This window comes from Hippopotamus amphibius, chromosome 11 (assembly GCF_030028045.1).
Source record: "Hippopotamus amphibius kiboko isolate mHipAmp2 chromosome 11, mHipAmp2.hap2, whole genome shotgun sequence".
In the NCBI taxonomy this organism is placed as follows: domain Eukaryota; kingdom Metazoa; phylum Chordata; class Mammalia; order Artiodactyla; family Hippopotamidae; genus Hippopotamus; species Hippopotamus amphibius.
In genome coordinates, this window is record NC_080196.1 from 54,308,665 (window position 1) to 54,333,805 (window position 25,141).

At 38.6% G+C, this 25,141-nt stretch overlaps 1 protein-coding gene across 14 annotated transcripts in view; it reads right to left on the bottom strand.

The window, feature by feature from the left end:
• Positions 1-25,141, bottom strand: part of LDLRAD4 (low density lipoprotein receptor class A domain containing 4) — a 291,731-nt gene that overhangs the window by 187,177 nt on the left and 79,413 nt on the right. The window contains exon 1 of one of the 14 annotated variants that reach the window (XM_057698969.1): positions 8,022-8,089. The exons of the other annotated variants lie outside the window; for them this stretch is intronic. The gene's annotated coding sequence lies outside the window, so the exon portion shown is untranslated. Of the gene's footprint in view, positions 1-8,021; positions 8,090-25,141 lie in introns of those variants that run through there. 14 annotated transcript variants of the gene reach the window in all.

Here is a 25,141-nt window from a genome sequence, read left to right on the forward strand (position 1 = left end):
CAACCAATATTTATTTTGTTTTTATTAAAGTACTACTCCTGACACTACATATTTTATCATGGAAATGAGAACTACTATTATCATTGTCAGCTGTCAAAACACTTCCTGAAAGCCAAGGTCATAAGTCAACACTAAGTCAAAGACAACATAATACAGTTAAAAATGCAAAACGGTCTTCAGAGCTGACTCCTAGACTCCTGTGACATGATGCATAGCAAGTTTTGTTCTGTTTAAATAAAGCTTTTTCTGATGCTGGAATAATTAAACCACACAGACGCACTTGGGAAATCTGCATTTTAATTTCTACTATCATCTTCCTCTGGTGCAGCCCTGAAGATTTCCATTAAGGGAAGTAACTTGTAGCCTGTCCACTACCCATCTCCATTTTCCATTCTTAGTCTCAAGCCTTTCTACCAGTTGGCATTTTTATGATTAACCTGATAACTACAGCACATAGAACTGGTTAGAAACATGATTAGTTTTTCCCAAGAGATCAGCTGGTCTCTCATAGCTCAAGAAAAGAAAAAAAAAAAAATAGTAGTTTTCCAATTAAGCTTTTCTCTGGAGGCATAAAAAGTATTCAGCAAGCCAAATGCAGTGATTCACCAGCTTCTCATGTAATTTTCATAGCGGAGTCAGAAGGAACCTTCCTGTCCTTAACACAATTAAAAACTAAATATTGCTCAAGAATAATTTACATTTATCATGTTTACCTTCGTCTTTTCATTTATATTATATTGGTTTCCATACAGCTAGATCTATCAAGCTCTTTTCTGCTATATTCACCTTCTGAATTTTTTACTTGTTTTATTCAATTTGTTTTCTAAGATGTGTTCACATTTCTAATAAGGTCCAGCTGCAAACATTAGGACACATAACTGACACAAGCAGATCAAGGCCTGAAGGTGCCCTGGGCTGCATCCCGCTGGGGCAGTGGCTTCAGAACCAGATGGCCACAACAGGTCAGCTCTGTGATGTTCCTCAACAGCAGCTTCAAATTGCACCTGATCTCCTGTGTCAGTTCCTCTACGCGCAGACGTCACCGGCACATTCCAAAGCTCCAAATGTAAGTCTACCTGGCCTGCAAAAGACTGAATGATAAGGCCACTACAACACTAACCTGACACAAACGTATGAAAGTAAAATCATGATTCACATGCTGAGAACCCAAGAAATATTCCCTGGCAAGCTGTGAGAATGTTGGACTAGAACTGCTGCCTGGCGGTCCTACTACACATACCAGCACAGCCTGAAAGCAGCCTTAGCACAAGTGTCCGTGTACCAGGCAGAGCACCTACAACAAATCCCAAAGTGAACTCTTGTCTCTTGCACCTCTGCTCACACTGTAGTCCAAACGCACCTCTGTGGACAAACAAGCACATGTTTATGCCCCACGTGCCCACCAGACCACACATGATCAAGACAAGCCGACTCTGTCAGCCCGCCACCACAGGATCGGGGCAGGGGCTCTGACTCTGTCACCGCACAACACACACATACACGCATAACCTCAGCCCCCACGACTGACAGGACGAAGCCCAGGAAGGATGGTATGGTGTGCAGCTGACACCGAGCTGGCTGAGAGGCCCTGAACAGGAAATACGTGACTCCTGACTCCTCCCTCATCGGGCCGCTGCCAAGGCTCCACAGCCCTACAGTGTGGCCTTCACCACTGCAACCACGTCTGACATGGGGAGGGAGCATGGGGGCATCCAGACAGCCCGAGAGATCACACGCACCTGGACTAGGAGAGTGCCATGTGGAGGCCAGAGAGCTGACGTGTTCATCTCCCAGCGGATGAAGCGTGGGGCCCTGGCAATGATGGCTGTCCTGCCTGGGGCCTGTCCTTAGAGCCATGGAGCCACCACCCCCCCCCCCGAAGGGAAGTGCCATAGCAAGTACATGCCCCTCTTCAAACCCAGGGTCCCCCTAGTAGAAAGCATCGCAGGAAGGCTGGCAGGCAGCACACACTAGAATGATGGAAGAAAGGGGAGCGTACATTCAGAGGCCCATTCTGAGTGAACTACCGAAGGGAAGCCTGTGGCCACAGTGAAGATCTTCTTGACAAGGAATGGGCTCCTCTCACAGGATTGCTTGGTGCCCAGAGCTGTATACCTGCGCCCCTCCCACTCCAAGCCAGTACCTACAATGCATTCAACACCCAAATGTTTGCTGCAAACCTTAAAGGCAACTTGAATGCAAAATTCAGTGGGGTTACTATCTTCACATCCCACCCATCTGCCTCCTCCCCTGGGGAAAAAGGGACCAAATTCAGTGGGGAGAAAATGGCGGAAATGGTGGGACAGAACAATAACCAGCTCCCCCCCCCCCCCCCCCCCCCCCGCTGGGGCCAGGAACAGACACCTCCACACCCCTCTCAAAAGGGGTGGAAACTGAGCACAAGAAGAGATGGGAGTGCAAGTGAGAGGAGTGTGTGAGAAGCTGTCCAACTGCCCTGATTCTCAACAGCCTTTGCACCTTTTGAAAAATGATACTAGACATTTCTTTTTGAGTCAAATTATCTTTCTAAATAAATTTAGATGGCCAGTACATTTAAAGGTAGGAAAATTCCATGTTATATTGACATATTCTTTTCATGACTATTTACGGTCATTTTGTATGTGTGACCTGGAAATCCCATTCAGGGATCTTTTGTCATACTGACTTATTTTAGTGCTGATATCTGTATTGGAGGCCCAAGGCCCAACCAAATGAAATGCACAACAGCACTAAGAGCAACAACTCAACAGAATCGTCACTGAGGAAGGCCAGCACCTGTTCTTGACAGATACAATGTAATACTGTGTATCTCCTCACCTATATTTACCTTCCTACATCCCCCATTAGATTACAAGCTTCCTGAGGGCAGAAAACACATTTTTCTGACAGCAGAAGTTCCATAGGATATTTATTCCTAAAATAAACCTGTTTCCAAAGTGGCTCTGAGACACGATTTTTTTTCTCCACTGATAACAAGAGAAGGAAGGAGATAAATGTAATACAGAAAAGCTTAGGTAAAAACCCAGTAATCCTGAAATCCTAAATCTAAGTTGAATATATTAATATGAATTCCTAATATCTTTTATCTTGTGATATGTATATATATCCAGCTCTGTCCACTGGAAAGGCCTAAAAACAATGATCTAGAGTAGTGAGTATCTCTAATACTCAGACTATATGCTCCTGAAATGCAATTTCCTGTTAAGAGAAACCAGGGATTTTTGGGAAAATGGTTGTTTGCAGGTCTAATCTGGAACATGTGCAAGATGAGCCTAGAACATCTTGTCACACAAGATAGCAAAGCAACCCCACCAAAGACTACTGGGGTCACATCAAAAGAACTCAGCAGACACCTGGTCAAGCATGGGACTGTTTGAATTTTAATAACAGTAATAATTGTAGTGCACTGAAACCATTTGTTTAAATCCACAAGTTCAGAATTATTATATTTTAAAAACCAATCAGTCATCTTTTGAGGATTACAGGGAAACTTCCGTGGCTAAAACGAGCATCAAGCATTTATACAACCTATACAACTGGGTAAATGAGGGGAAGCATCTCCTTACAAAAACCCTCCAGCTAATAAAAAACCAAAATAAAGCAATTATGACATGACCAGTTTATAGTCTAATAAACTAACAGAGCTAGGAACACAACATAAAAAGACGGCCACACAGACGTTACATGCCTCCTGATGAAAGAAACACAGCATACCTTCCAATCTTACCAAAAAAATCAAATTCTGATCAAGCTTCTGGACACAGCTACAATTTACAGGAGTTACAGGAAAGGAAAACACCTGGAACTGCACTAGGGCTGTGAAGGAAACTACAGGTCACCAGGCCCCAGACTTTTAACAAATAATCTTCAAGGAAAACAAAAGGATAGAGAGAGAACCTGTATATTAAAGAAAAGAAACTTAAAAGACAAAACAAGTTCTTTTGATTAAACGTGAATGATAAAATCATGAAGAAGTATCAGGAAGTCATTATTATAAAAGTCATTAGTGGTTACTTTTGGAAGGAAGAAGGGAAGAATGGGATGTGATAGGAAAGGGGCGCATATATGGGCTTCTTGGGGTGGGGGCAAAGTTGTATTCTTGACTTCAGTGGTAGTTACAGGCATATTCACCAGAGAACATTTTACTAAACTATGTATTTGTTTTATATATTTTTTATCTGTTTTATTTTACAATAAAAAGGTAACATTTTAATTAGAAGAGAATTTATTTTTAATTTTTTTTAAAATGTGTCTTACTATTTTCTACTTTCTATACACCTGTATCTTCTCCACTTGACTTATGATAAAACAGATATCAAAAGTGGACAATAAGGTTTTTTTCTTCAATCAAATATGTTAAACTAGCTTGAAACAATTAATTTGTTATCTGGGTCTGCTGCAAACTTGGTTTAGTGGCACTGGACCCATCCCAAGAGCTGTGGGTGCTGGCTGCCAACAGCTTACGGCTGCCCCTTCTAAAGACACCCCCCTTGGCTGAATGGGAGCCACCTGCCTCAGAGCTTATGCCCTGTGACCCACCCCACACCCTAGCACCCCTAGTCTCCAGGTAGCCAGCAGCCAAAAGTGACTGGTACCAAGCACAAAAGGCCTACCCTTTTCTCTCAAAACGGAGCCAATGCACAGTGAATTCACGCTCCAGAGTCCCCTTCAGCAGGTACGGTGCTGAAGCAAGACTCTGAGACCCACTAGCTCCTTCCCCTGCTGTCCAGCCTTGGTTTTCTCAATCCCATTCCTGAGAATGTGTCCTTGATAAATCACTTGCAGCTATACTGCTGTCACAGGCTCTGATTCCAGAAAACCAACTTTAGACACCTGAAAATGAAAAGTCACTTTTGCAGTGACCAAAGATAGAAGTAAATCACTAACAGGTATGATAGGTCTCAGGAAGTCATAGTAAAGAAGCGTTTTGCTATTCTTAAAAAACACTAAAGGCCATCAGCATGTCCCAATATCTTTCCCTATTTTATGTGAATGACCCTCCCTCTTAACTGGCTTCTAATAGACATCCTGGGGAAGGACAAAGATCAGAGGGCCCTAATCTTCTCTTGCTAGTTGATTACCAGGGCTTCTGTCCAACAGCATCTCAAGAATCATGCAAGTTATCTAGATGGAAAAATCAACTTGGCATCTCACTAAATCTTCACATTTATCAAGTCTTTATAAGTTTTAAGCACTGTCAGGAGTGTCAAAGTTTCACTCCAATTTTAATTTAAAAGAATAGGTTAGGTCTGATTAAATGAAACAAACAAAAAAAATCTCGCCAACATAAATCGAGTATAACTTTTTTTTTTTTTTTTTTTGGCACACGGGCTTAGTTGCTCCGCGGCATGTGGTATCTTCCTGGAGCTGGGATCGAACCCGTGACCTCTGCATTGGCAGGCGGATTCTTAACCACTGCGCCACCTAGGAAGCCCCCCGCCAACATAGACCAAAGTGGAGGAGCACCCACAGCCTCTAAAAAAGACCCTTGTGACTTTGTGCCAAATGCTCTTTGCCATGGTGTGACACTATGACAACCTGAATCTGCTCACTGATTATATTCTCACTAATGTGTCAAAAAGGCACAGAAATGGGTTGGAAACAAGCACCTCTTTCCATTCATTTCCCTTTCAGGGATTCAACTAAGTCAAACTGGAACTCCATATGTATTGATAGCAGGTTCTGGAGCAGAACCTCCATGAAAATGAATATTGGTGACACTGAAGATGGCCTCAGGGCACAAGGTCCACTCTAAATGCCAAAAGACTCAATAAAGGTCTACAGCATACCTATCATTATCTAACAACATGATGATTCCCTGCCTCCCAATGCTGACCAGCTATACATTGAGGAAGATGTCAGCAAATCCTCTGCAAAATAACTGCGGAATATATTTTACAAGAAAGTTTGCTTTGGATTCATTAACAGATTCTGGGTTCAGAACACCAGCTGAATAATCACTGAATCACAGAACCAGAGGCTCAGATGGTTATGACCCCATTCCCCTTCCTCCAGGAAGGACGGTATCTAAGTCAGTACCCTGTTCTGCTTGACTGCCCTAAGTTCTCTACATCTTTCCATCACACAAATAAATGTAATTTCTAAATTGCAGCACCCTATATGCAAACTAACAAGTGTACACCAACAGCAGTGAAAGAACAATCCTGATTTATGTCCATTCCATGCGGTCTGCCCCCAAATAAGACAGAAATTCATACCACTTCAAAGAGCAATTCCCTTTTTGTGAGTAAAAAGAAGTGTTGCAGCTAAATCAATAGAATGAAAACTTCAGTATGAGAAATTTTAGCTTAAAAAATTGACAACTTCATATTGCATTTTCCAAAGCAGTTGAGTAAATCAAACTTTAAATGTTTTTAGTCTTTTGAGTTAAATCACTGATGTATTAATTGGGCAAAAAAGAATATTACCTGGAGAAGTGATGTCAGCAAGACAGCAGACAAAGAGGCTCTAGGCCCTTGTTCAGCCACAGAAACATTTCAAAAACAAGTTCAGACTGGCTACATTAACTTTACAGGAGCTATGGAAAACAAGGGTCTACACAACCAAGTAAAGGTCCAATCAAGAAACCACATTCAGAACAGTAGGAAATTTCATGGCTTCTTAAATTCACCCTTGACCCAATCCATTCTCAGCCTAGTATGGCCCTGATCTGGAAGAAGTGGAAGCCCAGCTCCCACTTCCTTCCCTTGAAACAGAGGGAGCAGAACAATCTGCAGAGTTCTAACCTGTCTGGGAGCTGCCTGAGGGATTGGTCTCTGTGTCACCTAGCTCAGACCTCAGACAGCAAAAAAGCAACACAGCTCAAATCTAAGGCTAGGAAAGCCCTGGGAAGCAGGAAACAACAGTAAAAGCTGCAGGGAAACTACAAGACCCACAGATGCCTGTGGCAAAAGATTACAAAAAAAGAAATACAACAGAATATGTAAGGCCCAGAGAAGAGATCAAGGTGAGACCCTTAAGGAATAAAGACATTTATAAGTAGTCATGTATAAGGGGAAATCAAAAAAAGCACATACACACACCCAGCAAGACACATACCCAGAAAAGGCCTGAGAAGAAATCAAGCCCTCACAAATGGCTGATCCCACAACTCAGAGCACATGAAGGTCTTCCTAAGGAAGTAGCCACTCTGAAAAGTGACTGTTTTTTTCAAATGTGTCGTTTTCAACAAAAACAACATAAGGCATACCAAAAAATGGGACTTATACAGTGACATAGGTCAATTATAACTCAATAAAACTAGAAACGCACAAACAGCAACAATGATAACGACAACAACAGGATGTTGTGGCCTATTTAAGGGAAGAAGATACATGGTAGAAGCTGTTTCTGAACAAAGGTATCAGACATATTAGACAAAGAAGTTAATACAAGTTCTCTTAAATATGCTCAAAGAGCTAAAGGAAAACATGAATAAAGACCTAAAGGGAATCAGGAAAATGATACAGCAACAAAATGAGAGTATCAAACAGAGAAAGACATTGTAAAATGGCACCAAAAGGAAATTCTGGAGCAGAAAAACACATTAACTGAATTGGAAAACTCACTAGAGTGACTTAACAGCAGACTCCAACAGGAAGAAAAATGAATCAGAGAACCTGAAGAGAGGTCATTTGAAATTAAGGAGTCTGAGAAGAACTTACGGGATACCATCAAATGGACCAATGTATGCATTATGGGAGACTCAGAAGATGAAAAGGACAGATATTATTTGAAGAAAAAATTCCCAAATTTGAGGAAAGACATAGCTCTACAACTCCAAGTAGCTCAACAAACTCCAAGTAGGCTAAACACAGAGACCCATACCAAGACACATTATAATCACACTGTTGAAAGACAAAGAGAATTGTGAAAGCAGCAAGAGAAAAGCATCCTATCACATACAACAAATCCTCAATAAGAGTTTTAGTGGATTTCTAAGCAGAAACCTGGCAGGCTAGAAGACAGTGCAATGATAAAAATTTTTTTTTTCTTTTCATTGCGTCTTCATTGCTGCATACAGGCTTTCTTTAGTTGTGGTGAGTGGGGGCTACTCTTCATAGTGGTGTGCAGGCTTCTCATCATGGTGGCTTCTCTTGTGGACCACAGGCTCTAATTGTGCAGGCTTCAGCAGTTGTGGCACATGGGCTCAGTAGTTGTGGCTTGCAGGCTTTAGAGCAGAGCCTCAGTAGTTCTGGCACATGGGCTTAGTTGCTCCATGGCACGTGGGATCTTCCCAGCCCAGGGATCAAACCCATGTTCCCTGCATTGGCAGGTGGATTCTTAACCACTGTGTGCCACCAGGGAAGTCCTGCAATGATAAATTTAAAATGCTGAAAGGGGAGAAAAAGTGCGAACTGAGAAATCTGTATCTGGCAAAACTATATATTTTTTTAAGATGTATTTATTATATTATTATTTATTTTTGGTTGCATTGGGTCTTCATTGCTACATGCAGGCTTTCTCTAGTTGCGGTGAGCGGGGGCTACTCTTCGAAGTGGTACACAGGCTTCTCATTGTGGTGGCTTCCCCTTCTGTGGACCATGGGCTCTAGGTGCACAGGCTTCAGTAGTTGTGGCTCGTGGGCTCTAGAGTGCAGGCTCAGTAGTTGTGGCACACAGGCTTAGTTGCTCTGCGGCATGTGGGATTTTCCCAGACCAGGTCTGAAATCCATGTCCCCTGCATTGGCAGGCAGATTCTTAACCACTGCACCACCAGGGAAGTCCCCTGCCTTATTTTTACATGAGGGAAAAATTAAGACGTTCCTAGATAAACAAACCTAAGGAAGTTCATTACTAGTAGACCTGCCCTATAAGAAATGCTAATGGAAGCACTTAAACCCGAAATGAAAGGACATGAGACAACACAAAGCAATAGAAAAAGTTTTCCAGTAAAGGCAAACACATGAACAAATATAAACATCAGTAACGTACTTTTGGTTTGTAACCCCACTTTTAATTTTTCTACAGGACTTAAGAGACCAATGCATAAAAAATACTTATAAATATATGTTAATAGGTACAATATACACAGGTGTAATTTGTGACATCAAAAACAAAGTGGGGAGTAGAGACACAAAGGAGCAGAGTATCTGTAATGGATGTTAAATTAGTATCAATTTAAAATAAATTATTATAACCAGGATATTTTATGTAATCTCCATGGTACTGACAAAAAAAAAATCTATAGAATATATACAAAGGTAAATAATGGACAATAATGGTATAAGACATACAGAAAACAAATTTAAAAAAACAAACATAAGTCCTTCCTTATTGTAAATAGATTAAACTTCCCAGTCAAAAGACACAGACTGGGGACTTCCTAGGTGGCGCAGTGGGTAAGAATCCGCCTGCCAATGCAGGAGAAATGGGTTCGATCCCTGCCCCAGGAAGATACCACATGCCGCAGAGCAACTAAGCCCGTGCGCCACAACTATTGAGCCCATGCTCTAGAGCCTGTGAGCCACAACTACTGAGCCCACGTGCCACAACTACTGAAGCCCATGCGCCTAGAGCCCGTGCTCTGCATCAAGAGGCCATCGCAATGAGAAGCCCGCGCACCACAATGAAGAGTAGCCCCCGCTCGCCACAACTAGAGAAAGCCCGTGTGCAGCAACGAAGACCCAACACAGCCAATGAAATAAATAAAGAAAGAAATTTATAAAAAAAAAAAAAAAAGACACAGACTGGGGCTTCCCTGGTGGCGCAGTGGTTAAGAATCCACCTGCCAATGAAGGGGACATGGATTTGAGCGCTGGTCCAGGAAGATCCCATATGCCACAAAGCAATTAGGCCTGTGCACCACAACTACTGAGCCTGCACTTTAGAGCCCATGAGCCACAACTACTGAGCCAACATGCCACAACTACTGAAGCCCACATGCCTAGAGCCTGTGCTCTGCGACAGGAGAAGCCACTGCAATGACAAGCCCACACACCACAACCGAGAGTAGCCCCAACTCGCCACAACTAGAGAAAAGCCCTCAAGCAGCAATGTAGACCCAAAGTAGCCAATAAACGAATAAATAAATAAATTCATTTTAAAAAAAGACACAGACTGGCAGAGTTTGGAATTTAAAAAAAAAGATCCTATATTCTGTCTATAGGAGACTTACTTTGGATATAAGTACACACATAGACTGAAAATGAAAGAATGGAAAAAGATACTCCATGCAAGTACTCATGAAAAGAAAACAGGAGTAGCTATATCAGACAAAATAGACATTAAGTCAAAAACAATTACAAGGTGGACTTGAAGCCACCACAATGAGAAGCCCACACACCGCAATGAAGAGTAGCTCCTGTTCGCCACAACTAGAGAAAGCCTGCCAGCAGCAAACGAAGATCCAACACAGACAAAAAAATTAAATTAAATTAAATTTTAAAAAAAGTTACAAGAGATTAAGAAGAACATTACATATGAATAAAGGGTCAATAAACTAAGAAGATATAAAATTATAAACATATATGAACCAATCATCAAATCTTAAAAATATGAATCTATATTGACAGAATTGAAGAGAGGAATTAGACAGCTCCACAATAATAGAAGACTTCAATACCTCACTGTCAATAATGGATACAAAGATGTCAGTAAGGAAATACAGGACTTGAACAGCCCTACAGACCAACTGTACCCTAGCAGACATGTACGGAACACTCCACCCAACAGCAGAATCCACATTCTTCGAAATGCACATGGGATATTCTTCAGGACAGAACATTTGCTGGGCCACAAAACAAGGTAATGAATTTAAAAGACTGAAACCATTCAAGGTATCTTTCTGATCACAATGGGAAAAAACTAGAGATCAATACCAGCAGTGGAAAATTCACAAACCTGAGGAGCCTAAATAACACGCTATTAGACAATCAATGAGTCAAAGAAGAAACCATAAGGGAAATTAGAAAATAACTTGAGACAAATGAAAATAAAAACACATATCAAAACTTGTGAAATGCAGCAAAGCAGTGCTAAGAGAAATTTATAACTATAAATACTTATATTGAAAAAGATCTCAAATCAACAACCTAGCTTTACACCTTAAGAACCAGAAAAAAAGAACAAAATAAACCAAAAGCTAGAAGGATGGAAACAATAAAGATTAAAGTAGAGACAGAGAATTAAAAAACAGCAAAATAAAAAAAAAATCAATGAAACCAAGTGGTTTCTTCAAAAAGATCACCAGGACTGTCAAACTTTTAGCTAGACTACCCAGGAAAAAAAGAAAAGATTCAAAATAATAAAATAAAAAATGAAAGTGGAGATAGTACTACCAATCTTACAAAAATAAGAAGGATCATAAGAGAGTACTATGAACAATTAAATGCCACATACTGGATACACAAAAGAAATGCACAAACTCCTAGAAACACATAATCTACCAAGACTGAATCACAGAAGAAATAAAAAATCTAAATAGACATATAACAAAGGCAACTGAATCAGTAATCAAAAAAAAAAAAAAAAAAAAAACTCCTATTAAAAAAAAAGCCCCAAAGTAGATGTCTTCACTGGTGAGTTTTATCAAACATTTAAAGAATTAACACCAATCTCTCTCACACTCTTCCAAAATACTGAAGATGAGGGAACACTTCCTAACTCATTCTATGAGACCAGAATTACTGATACCAAAGCCAGACAAAGACACTATAAGGAAAAAAAAAAAAGGAAACTACAGATCAATACCCCTTATGAACAGTGATATAAAAATCCTCAACAAAATACCAGCAAACCAAAATCAACAGCATATTAAAAAGATTATACAACATGACAAAGCAGAATTATTCCCTGAATGCAAAGATTATTCACCTAATTGATAAAAATCAATGTGATACAAAACATTAACAAAATAAATGGGAAAAAAACACATGGTTATCTCAATTGATGCAGAAAAAAGCATTTAACAAAATTCAACACCTATCCATGACTTAAAAACAACAACAAAACACTTAACAAACCTAGGAACAGAAGGAAAATACCACAACATTATAAAAGCCACTTATAAAACACAGATAATATCACACTCAGTGATGAAAGACTGAAAACAGAAAACTTTTCCCCTAATATTGGGAACAAGACAAGCATGCCTACTTTCACCACTTCTACTGGAAGTCCTAGCCAAAGGAATTTGGCAAGAAAAATAAATAAAAGGCATCCAAATTGGAAAAGAAGTAAAATTATCTCTGTTCACAAAAGACATGATACTATACAGCAAAAACGCTAATGAATCCACATAAACACAAAAAAGAAAAACTATTGGAACTAATAAATGAATACAGCAAAGCTGCAGGATACAAAATCAACACACAAAAATCAGTTACATAACTATACACTAACAATGAACAACACAAAAAAGGAAATTAAGATAAAAATTCCATTTACAATAGCATCAAAAATAATAAAATACTTAGAAATAAACTTAACCAAGTAGATGTACACTGAAAACTAAAAAACAATGCTGAAAGAAATTAAAGATACCAATAAATGAAAAGACATCCCAAGTTCATAAATTAGAAAACTTAATATTGTTAAGAAGACTTATTATTGTTAAGATGTTAATATTATTCAGTGATCCCACAGATTCAATGCCATCTCTATTAAAAATCTCAATGACAGTTTTTGCATAAATAGAAAAATTTATTCTAAAATTCATATGGAACATCAAGGGACCCCAAACAGCCAAACAATCTTGGAAAAGAAGAACAAAGTTGAAGGATCTCACACTTCCTGATTTCAAACTTGCTACAAAGCTACAGTAATTAAAACAGTGTGGCACTGGCAGAAGACAGACAAAACAATGGAATAGAGATACCAGACCATTCAATGGACAAAGGACAATTTTTTCAACAAGTGGGTTGGGAAAACTAAATATCTACATGCAAAAAATGAAGTTGGACCCTTACCTAATACCACAAAATTAACTCAAAATGGATCAAACCTAAATGTAAGAGCTAAAACTATAAAATTCTTAGAAGAAAACATAGGAGGAGGGCTTCCCTGGTGGCGCAGTGGTTAAGAATCCACCTGCCAATGCAGGGGTCATGGGTTCGAGCCCTTGGCCAGGAAGATCCCACATGCCAGGGAGCAACTAAGCCTGTGAGCCACAACTACTGAGCCTGCACTCTACAGCCCGTGAGCCACAACTACCGAGCCTGCATGCTGCAACTACCGAAGCCCAGGTGCCTAAAGCCTGTGCTCCACAATGCAAAGAAGCCACTGCAATGAGAGGCTCACACACTGCAATGAAGAGTAACCCCTGCTTGCCACAACTAGAGAACGCCTGCACATAGCAACAAAGACCCAACACAGCCAATAATATAAATAAATAAACAAACAAACAAAACCAAAACAACAAAAACCACAATAAGACACCACTTCACCACCCATCAGATTGGTTATTATCAAAAAGAAAACAATGAAACAGAAAGTAACAAGTGTTGCCAAGGATGTGGAGAAATTGGAACTCTTGTGCATTGGTGGTAGGAATAAATACTGGTACAGGTACTGGGGAAAACAGTATGGCAATTCCTCAAAAAAATTAAACAGAATTACCACATGCTCCAGCAATTTGACTTCTGGGTATATACACCAAAGAACTGAAAGATGAACTTGAACAGGCATATCTACACCAATGTTCACAGTAGCATTATTCATAGTAACCAAAGGGTAAAAACAACTCAAGTGTCCTTCAAGGTATGAATGGATAAACAAAACATAGTGTATACATACAAAGGAATATTATTCAGCCTTAAAAAATAAGGAAATTCTGACATTTGGTAAAACATAAGTGAACCCTGAAGACATTATGCTAAGTAAAACAAGCCAGACACAACAGGACAAATACTGAGTCCACTCAGATGAAGTACCTAGAGTAGTAAAATTCACAAAGTAAAACAGTGGTTGCCAAAGGGTTAGTGGAGGGGGAAAAGGAGGACTTAGTGTTTAACAGAGACTGTGTTTCAATTTGGGAAGAAGAAAAAATTCTGGAGATGGGTGGTGGTGATAGTTGCACAACACTGTGTATGTACTTAATATCACCGAGCTATACAATTAAAATAGTTACAACGGTAAATTTTGTTATGTACATTTAATCACAATGTTAAAAAATTAACAATTTAAAAAACATTAATGATGGCTACCTCTAGGAAATAAGACTGAATGATTTATTTCCTTTTTTAAATTGTTTATCTCTATTTTCAAAGCTTTCATAACTTCTTTTAACAAATTTATTTATTTATTTATTGGTTGCATTGGGTCTTCATTGCTGCACACAGGCTTTCTCTAGTTGTAGCGAGTGGGGGCTACTCGGTTGCAGTGTGCAGGCTTCTCAGTATTGTGGCTTCTCTTGCTGCGGAGCATGGGCTCTAGGAGTGGGGGCTTCAGTAACTGTGGCACATGGGCTCAATAGTTGTGGCTCGCAGGCTCTAGAGCACAGGCTCAGTAGTTGTGGCGCACGGGCTTAGTTGCTCCATGGCATGGAATCTTCCCGGACCAGGGATCGAACCCGTGTCCCCTGCACTGGCAGGCAGATTCTTAACCACTGTGCCACCAGGGAAGTCCCATAATCTTTTATTATCATCTTAATAATAAAATATCTTCTTGTTTCATTACTTTTTAAAAAAGAATTTCAGCATTACACTTTGGCACTGTTATCTGTTCTAACCATATGTATATAGTTTTACTTATGTTATTATCCTAACTTTTTATCTTTATATATGAAAAGGACACAAAACTTAAGAAATACACGTGTAAAAGGAAAACTGGTTTAAAGAGATGGCCTGTTCACCACATAATGTATGAATTTTTAAAAAGCCATTATTTTCGGGGATATGTGTATAAAAACAGATGATTGAATTTGGTGTACCCCCCCAAAAATAATAAATAAATAAATAAAATTTTTAAAAAAAGCCATTATTTTCATCAGTGAATGTTATTCTCAGCTGCAATGGAAAGTAGTCCCTGAAATATGGGAAATAAAACGATCAAATGTTTCCCTCTTGCCTATCGATATATGCAGCTATGCCACAGGTATTATAAATTAAGCATAAATGAAATTTTAAATTATTTCATGAATTTTTTAAGGACTTTTATTGAGATACAGTTAACATACAATAAACTGCATATATTTAGAGTGTACAATTTGGTAACCCAATCTCTCAATTCGTCCTATTTCATGAATTCTTAAAAATGTGTCTTTTCCCTCATCCAATCCCCAAACAGACACATACCCACAAAAAAATAATAATAATAATCCCCTAGACTCACCGTTGTTCTCTTCAGAGGAAACAAAGTCAATGGAAAGCATAATTTTGAAACACCATCATCTTCTCTGTCTACTTTCCACCCTGACTCTGTCACAAATCTCCCCAGCTCAAAACAAAAAAACACACAAGCCAGAATTTGTATACAGGACCCTATGTATAAGCAACTAAGTCTGATCCTATAATGTCCTTAAGTGTTGGCAATTAAGCCTTCTTTTTTTTTTTTAATAGAGTAACAACCACCAATAATCTCTAAAAACTAGACTGTTCTTCACAGAAATACTAAGACGGAGAACATGGCACAGTTCAATTCTGTTTTCACCAGAGCCTTATCTTTACAGAGTAAATATATGTGTGAGAGTAACCTTTACACTCTCAGAAACATTCATCAACAAATCCACCAACACTGCATTCAAGACGGCACAGCAATGTTCAGAGCTGAGGAGTCTGTCAGAGTCAACAGCAGCAGCTACTGTTTCTAGATCTTTCTGTTTCAGGAAGCTCAACCACTCTACACTTGTGAAACCAGACAAGAAATCTGATTTTATCCACTCGACCCTCAGCTCCACAGAAAGTCTGACTGGAGGTCCCCTTTAACAAAACAAAGGGAGAACACGTATTATATTAATGAGTTCAGTTCTAAAAAGGAAAAATCAAGAGAAAATAGAAAATGAGAATAGAGAGCTTTATCTACCTATAGTCTCCTTCTTGGGTCACACAGAAGGAAGGAAAAAATAAAAGTTACGGGGCGGTGGGGTAAGAGGCGAGGAAACCTGAAGTTGCAGGAGATCATGAAATTCTTAGTGGTCCACTAAATGAAATTTCAAAAATGTTCCAGGACCACCACTTGCTACTTAGACGCATCTACCTCTGTAACAAATATCCAATGAGACTAAGGTTCCTTTGACCATATAATTACTCTCTCCTGTGACTGTATTTCCAGTCCTGAAGAAACACCATGGTACAGTAACAAGAGCATAAGCTTTTACACTTGGTTTTGAATTCTCACTCTGGCTTTTGCTGGCTGACAAGGATTAAGTTACTTAACCTCTGTGAAACTACTTTCTTTATCCAGAATAAAACACTGGGTATGATGATGACTTTTTAACACAACACCAAAGTCATGACCCATGAAAGAAATAATTGAGAAGCTACACTCTACTAAAAATTAAAACTCCTCTCTGTGAATGACACTGCTAAGAGAACAAGAAGACAAGTCACACACTGGAAGGAAATATTTATAAAAAACATACCTATAAAGGACTATTATTCAAAATATACAAAGAACTCTTAAAATTCAACAGTAAGAAATGAACAACCTGACTAAAGAATGGGTAAAAGACCTGAGCAGATACCTCACCAAAGAAAATACACAGGTGGCAAATAAACATATGAAAAGATGTTCAACATCATATGTCACTAGGGAATTACAAATTAAAACGAGACACTGCTAAACATCTATTAGGATAGCCAAAACCCGAAACACTGACAACACCAAATGTTGGTGAGGATGTAGACAAATAGGAACTTTCAATTACTGCTGGTGGGAATGTTAAATGGTACAGCCACTCTAGAGGTCAGTTTGGTAGTTTCTTACAAAATTAAACATACTCTTACCATATGATCCAGCAACCGCACTTGTTAGTATATACTCAAATGAGCTGAAATCTTATATCCACCCAAAAACCTGCACGTGGATGCTTACAGCCAATTTATACAACATTACCAAAATTTGAAAGCAACAAAGATGTCCTCCAGCAGATAAATGGATAAACTGTGGTACATCGCACAATAGAGTGTTATTCAGCACTAAAAAGTAATGAGCTATCAAGTCATGAAAACAAATGGAGGGACCTTAAATGTATATTATTAACTGAAAGAAGCCAATCTTAAGAGACTATATATTGTATAATTCTAATTTTATGACTTTCTAGAAAAGACAAAACAATGAAGACAATGTAAGAATCGGTGGTTATGAGGGGCTGGGGAGAGGAATGAATAGGCATGGCAGAGAACATTTTTAGGGTAGTAACACTATTCTGTATGGTACTGTAATGGCAGATTCGTGTCATTATACACTCATGAAAATCCCTAGAATGTGTACAAAACCAAGAGTGGACCATAATGTAAACTAAGGACTTTGGGTAAGAATCAGGTGTAATTGACAGGAAATCCCAGGATAGCATAAGAATTCTGATTTTGCAACAATGTGGACACCACTGTTTCAAGTCAAAACAAAAATATTTCAGGAATTCCCTAGCAGTCCAGTGGTTAGGACTCCATGCTTTCACTACCAAGGACACAAGATCAATTCCTGGTCAGGAAACTAAGATCCCGCAAACCATGCAGTGCGGCCAAATTTTATATATATATGTGTATATATATATATATATATATGTGTATATATATATATATATACGTGTATATATATATATATATATGTGTATATATATATATATATACGTGTATATATATATATATATATATGTGTATATATATATATATATATATATTTTTTTTTTTTTATGGCCCATGAATTAGCCATATACAGGTTTTTGGTCTTGTTTTCTTCATCCCTTCTTTCATCTGGGAATATAAGTCAAGAATTCTTTTATTTGTAAAATTATCATTAAAAAATAATAACAATTCAACACAGTGATCCTGAGTAGTGCCTCCTGATCTGAACATTAAACCATATAGTTTTAGAGGCAGAAGCCAACCATGTCCTAAAATACACACATTTAGAGGTCATTTCATTCACCGTTTTCAAAAGTTCAGTCACTTGGGTGCTCTCTTTTCTGACTTTACAATAGCTACACACCAACTGTACTATTTACTATAAATCTAATCATTTTTGGCTTAAAGTAAGATTATGTAAAATATGAGTTCTTAGTCCTAGAGCTAGCGCTGCCCTAGCTGACTGGCTTCGGGCTCAAGGTCTGTGTGAATTATCACCTACCCCTCAGTGGGCACAGATACACAACTGAAGACTGAACACCTCTTTCAGAAGCAGCTGCACTGCTTGGAGAAGGACATCAAGGACAGGACTTCTGACCCTGAGCTCCTGGAAAAGTACAGCTTTGAGCTCACACAGGAAGGCAAGCTCTTCCAGCTGTACCCCAAGAACTCCCTGTGCCAGGAGCAGAGAAGCAGTGACCACTGGGTTTGCCTGTGACTTGAGGACTGCTCAGAACCATCCTCACCAACCACTAATCCCAGGGAGGGCAGGGTACACACAGGGAGACTTTTCCCTCATTTAGTTTTGGGCTGCAATACCAAAAAAAGGAGATGCCTATCAGTACCATAAATAGAAATCCAGTATCACCAGTCATAAATGAAAAGCAAATCTAAAAATAGATAACAATGAAAAAAATAATCCAGTAATAATTTTTAGGAAGAAACACTTAAACTGAACATTAACAAGTGTCTCGAATAATGAACTTGGCTTCTTTGCAGGGAGAGCAGAGCATTCAATTCCTGCTTCCATCAACTGCTAAAACCCAGCTTTCTCAATTCACCAGAGGTCCAGAAGCATCTTGGTATCTATAAACAAAGTACCATCAGACCAAAACTAGAAAACTCAGGCACTACTCCTGGCTCCTGCTTAGAAGCTGTAGGACCCTGGGCAAGCCATTCTTATCTCTGCACACCTGTTTCCTGCCAGAGACTGGGACTAGCACCACCTCCTATGGCTACTTTACAGGGCTGTTGTTCATTATGAGGATAAACTCATGCTTTTATAAACCATAAAGCCCACAGAAACAAAAGGTAGTAATGCAGAGACGTAGCAGTAAATTAATCGATACATGTAAAGTATTTAACCAATATAAAGAGCATTTTGAAGAATAAGAGCAGCAACAGCATATAAAAAAATCCAACCAGTGAATGACTTCACACACTAATCAGCTTGATGTGCCACAGATGCAGTAAGACCTGAGTTCACCAACAATTCTTGCAAGCACTGATTTTCCCCTATTAGTTCTGGGCTTTCCCCATTTTAACCGTGAGAACTTTGTGCAACAGTGAAGTCCTCCTCCAACTCCAAGCCAAGATGGGGAATGTCAGGCCCCGGGCCAACCTAGGGAATCAATAAGTTAATGCGCAAAAGAAGAGACCATCCTTCAGCCATTACTCTCTGCATACAAAGTGAGCTCTACAGGAGAAAGTGTGAAACTCCAGCTGCCCCTAGGAGACTCAATTGCAGGGAAGCAGCACCCAGAGCCAGTAACCAGAATCAGGAAAAATAAGCTCCCGTTGCCGCCAAACCCCACCCCAGAGAAAAAAGGGGACACTGAATCAAGAGAAAAGAAGAACCACTATCCTTGAAGGAGACGAAACATGATTTAGTCTGAAGCAAGAGGGCTTTTCTAACCTGGGTGGCAACAGAACCACCCACATTCACCCACGAGCCCACTCAACAATGCCATTGACAACTCAGGACTCAGCATCCTCCTTGGGTCTGTGGCCTTTGTGGCACCACATCACCAAAACGGCTCGGAACCACTAGAACACCTAACATCATGTTAAATGTAGCACGAAGCTTCCCACTGTCATCCAGGCCCATTTAACACTCAGATGAAGAAAAAACAAGAACTTTTAGCCTTACTGATGGGCATTTATTCTAATTTTTGAGGACACACGTAAGATCCACCATGAATTAAAGGTCCGTACCTGAAAACACAGATGGCCACAGGCAGAAGGGAAGGCAGGGGTGGTGCTGTAAACTAGGAGCTACAGACAAGGGCATGGCCTCACCTCTGAGGGGCCCAACTGCTGTGTCAGAGAAAACTCCTAATGCTAACAGCTAAAGGAACAATCCCCTTAACAACGGACATGAGGAGAGGTCAGGTACGTTGTACAAATGGGTCAATTCATTCAAAACAGCAGATATTCAACTATGTGATAATATAAAAAATTCTATGTTTGCCAAATGACATTAACAGACAAATATTTAACACAATGTGAAATCTAACTATGTACATTAAGATTAAAAGACACAGCTTTTCCCAGTAAAAATAACTGATATCATATAATAAAGGATTTTTTTCTCAAATAACTTACATTTACTGCCTGAGTAATAAATGTTTGTTGGAAAAAATACAAAAGTACAGAAAATAGGGAAGATAAAATCACCCATAATCTTTTCATTCTCATGGAAACACTGTTTCTATCTTGGTGCATTCTCCCAGATGTTTTTTCTCTGTGAATATAACATACACATTTTTTAAAATTTATTTTTATTTACTTATTTATTTATTGGCTGTGTTGGGTCTTTGCTGCTGCACACGGCTTTCTCTAGTTGCGATGAGTGGGGGCTACTCTTCGTTGTGGTGCACAGACTCCTCATTGCCATGGCTTCTCTTGTTGCAGAGCACAGGCTCTAGGCATGCGGGCTTCATTAGTTGCGGCACACAGGCTCAACAGTTGTGGCCCACAGGCTCTAGAGCACAGGCTCAACAGTTGTGGCACACAGGTTTAGTTGCTTCGCGGCATGTGGAATCTTCCTGGAGCAGGGCTCGAACCCGGGTCCCCTGCATTGGCAGGCGGATTCTTAACCACTGCGCCACCTAGGAAGTCCAACAAACACATTTTTAACTCAAGTGGGATCATAGTGTACATACTGTTTTGTAATTTGCTTTCTTTAACATTTTCCATGTTCAAAGATTATACTTCAACAATACTGAAAGGCGTCTTAATTGTGCCACAGAAAATAGTTTTATCTCAACCAATCTCTAATTGTGAATTTATCAAAATGATAGAGGATAACCAATTTCAATTAACTTTTTTTAAGTGATAAAAAAGTTCACATGCCTCCCAGTGAAGAAATGCTATTTGTAAATCCATCAAAATAAATTCAGACACACTTGAAATACTTTCTCCTTAAAAAAAAAATCACCTCAACAGCAGAGCAGGCAAGCCTCTTCTACCCAAATTGCCTTTGGGGATGTGTGTGCATTATGCTTAAGGCTAAGGAAGTTGGAAGTCTTTACTGACTGAAACTGTCCCTAAGAGCCTGGTATACCTGGGAGTAATTTAAGGACTATCCCTTTGTGGTTAAAGATCCTGCCTTTAGATTAAATTATCTTCCTTAGGAATTCATCTTCTATCATTATAAAGTGTCTATCTTTAGCAATGCTCACTGCCCTAAAATCTACCTCATCTGATATTAGTGCATAGCTACAACTTTCTTTTGGTTGGTGTGTTTGCATAGTGTATCTTTTTCCATCCTTTTACTGTCAAATCCTTCTGTGCCAAATAGCTTTTATTTACAGTATACCTATAATAAGCAACAATTGTTTGTTTAAATATCCAGATCTACAATCTTTGTCAAATAAACAAAGTATCTAGTTCAGCTGCATCTCATGTTTGAGTAAATGGACCATGTTGCTATTTTTCTGTTTGTCACACTGTTTCTCTATCTCTCCTTTCTTTCTTTCTTTGAATTGATCAAGTACTTTTCATCATTTCAATTTCACTTCTATTACTACATTAACTATACATTATTATTAGAGTGATTACGATGAAGATTACAATATCAACAACTTCCCTTAACAATGGGAGTGCCTTCACGCCACTCCCATCATTTATGCTATTATCAAGTATTTTAAATCTACATACATATTACACCCCCACATTATAGTAGGAGCTGTTATTCTACGGTCAATATTCATGCAGAATTATCCACGTATTTATTGTTTGTACTGCTGTTCTTCCCTTATTTCCATGTATCCATTTTGGGACTATTTTTCCTTCTTCCTGAAGAATTTTCTTTAATATTTCTTTTCCTATAGGTCTTCTGAAAATTCTCTCTTCCTCTGTTTGTATGAAAATGGCTTTGAGTTGCCTTCATTTTTTAAAGATATTTTCATAGGGAAGTGAATTCTAAGTTGACACTTACTTTCTCCGTCATGTTAAAGGTTAATCATTTCAGAAGGATGTATTCCAAATGAAAGAACAAGGGAAGTAGGTAGGGGATTAAGAGGTACAAACTACTAGGTATAAAATAATCTACAAGAATACATGGCATATAGAACAGGGAATATAGCCGATATTTTATAACTATAAATGGAGTACACAACCTTTAAAAACTGTGAATCACTCTGCTGTACACCTGAAACATATTATATTGTAAATCAATTATACCTCAAAAAAACAAAACCCACAGGGAAAAAGCTTAATGAAAACGAAATAGTTTACCTAATAAAGAGTTCAAAGCAGTCATAAAAATGCTCATCGAAAAGTCCACTTTCCTACACCGTTGGCTGGAATGTAAATTGGTGAGGCCACTAAGGAGAACAGTAAGGTGATCCCTTAAAAACTAAAAATAGAGTTACCATATGACCCAGCAACCCCACTCCTGAGCATAGATCAGAAAAGATGAAAACTCTAATTCAAAAAGATACATGCACCCCAATGTTCATAGCAGCACTATTTACAATAGCCAAGACATGGAAGCAACCTAAATGTCTGTCGACGAATGGATAAAGCAGATGTGGTACACACACACACAAGGGAATATTACTTAGCCACAAAAGAAAATGAAATTATGCCATGTGCAGCAACACAGATGGACCTAGAGTTTATCATACTAAGTGAAGTAAGTCAGAAAGAAAAAGGACAAATATTGTATCATTTTTATGTGGAATCTAAGAAAATGATATAAATGAACTTATTTACAAAACAGAAATGGACTCACCAACATAGAAAACAAACTTATGGTTACCAAAGGGGTGGGGGGGGGTAGTAAGTTAGGAATTTGGGATTAAAAAATTTATACACACACACACACACAAATATATGTATATACATATATATATCAAGCAAATAAACAAGGACCTACTGTATAGCACAGGAAACTATATTCAATATCTTGTAATAACCTGCAGTGGAAAAGAATCTAAAAAGGTGTGTATGTCTATAAATGGAGATGGAGATGTATATAATGTATGTACGTGTAACTGAATCACCTTGCTGTATACCTGAAATATTGTAAAGTCACTGTACATTAATAAAAAAATTTTTTAAATGTTCATCAAACTCAGGAGAATGCAAGAACACTAGTGAGAACTTCAACAAAGAATTAGAAAATATAAAAAAGAACCAATCAGGGCTGACGAATACAATAACTGAAATTTAAAAAAATACACTAGAGGGAGTCAACAGCAGACTAGATGATACAGAAGAATGCATTAGCAACATGGAAGATGGAATAGTGGAAATCACCCAATCAAAACACCAAACATAGAAAATAATTTTTTAAATTACCTTAAGGCAACTCTGAGACAATACCAAGAACCCTAACATTCACATTACAGGGATCGCAAAAGGAGAAGAGAGAGAAAAGCAGGCAGAAAACACATCTGATGAAATAATGGCTGAAAAATCCCCTAACCTGGCTAAGGAAACAGATATCCAGGTCCAGGAAGCACAAAAAATCCCAAACAAGATGAACCAAAGAGATATAAGACAAATCATAATTAAAATGGCAAAAGTGAAACATAAAAAAGGGAATTTTAAAGGCAGTAAGAGAAAAACAAAGAGTCACACACAAGGTAAACCCCATAAGATTATCATCTGATTTTTAAAAAAAAAATTTGAAGTATAGTTGTTATACAATATTATAAAAGTTACAGATGTCCAATATAGTGATTCACAATTTTAAAGGTTATAGTCCATTTACATTTACTATAAAAATACTCACTATATTCCCTATGCTATACAATATATCCTTACAGCTTATTTTATATACAATATTTTGTACCTCTTAATCAACTACCCTATTTCCCCTCCCCCATTCCCCCCTGCCCACTGGTAACCACTAGTTTGTAAACTTTATCTGTGAGTCTGTTTCTTTTTTGTTACATTCACCAGTTTGTTGTATTTTTAGATTTCACAAATAAGTGTTATCACACAGTTTTTGTCTTTCTCTGTCTAACTTATGTCACTTAGCATAATACCCTCCAAGTCCACCCATGTTGTTGCAAGTGGCAAAATCTCTCTTTTTATGGCTGAGTAGTATTCCTGTGTGTGTGTGTGTGTGTGTGTGTGTGTGTGTGTGTGTGTGTGTGTGTGTGTGTGTGTGTGAGATCTTCTTTATCCATTCATCTGTTGATGGACACTTAGCTTGCTTCCATATCCTGGCAACTGTAAATAATGCTGCTATGAACACTGAGGTGCATGTATCTCTTCAAATCAGTGTTTTCATTTCTTCAGGATCTATACCCAGGAGTGGAATTGTTGGGTCACATGGTAGTTCTAGTTTTAGTTTTTTGAGAAACCTCCATATTGTTTTCCACAGTGGCTGCACCAATTTACATTCCCACCAGCAGTACGAAGGTTCCCATTCCTCCACATCATTGCCAACATTTGTTATTTGTGTTCATCTTGATGATGAACTATCAGAAAGAGAAATTAAGGAAACAATCCTATTTACCATCACATCAAAAAGAATAAAATACCTAAGAAAAAACCTAACTAAGGAGGTTTTATACTTAGAAAACTATAAGATACTGATGAAAGAAGTTGAAGATGATACAAACAGGTGGAAAGATATACTATGTTTTTAGATTGGAGGAATTAATACCATTAAAATGACCATGCTACCCAAGGCAATCTACAGTTTCAATGCAATCTCTACCAAAATACCAATGGCATTTTTCACAGAACTAGAACAAATAATTCTAAAATTTGTATGGAAACACAAAAGACCCTGAGTACCCTAAAACAGTCTTGAGAAAGAAGAGCAGAGCTGGAAGAATCTTGCTCCCTGACTTCTGACTATTCTACATAGCTACAGTCATCAAAACAATATGGTGCTGGCATAAAAACAGAAACATAGATCAATGGAACAGAACAGAAAGCCCAGAAATGAATCCA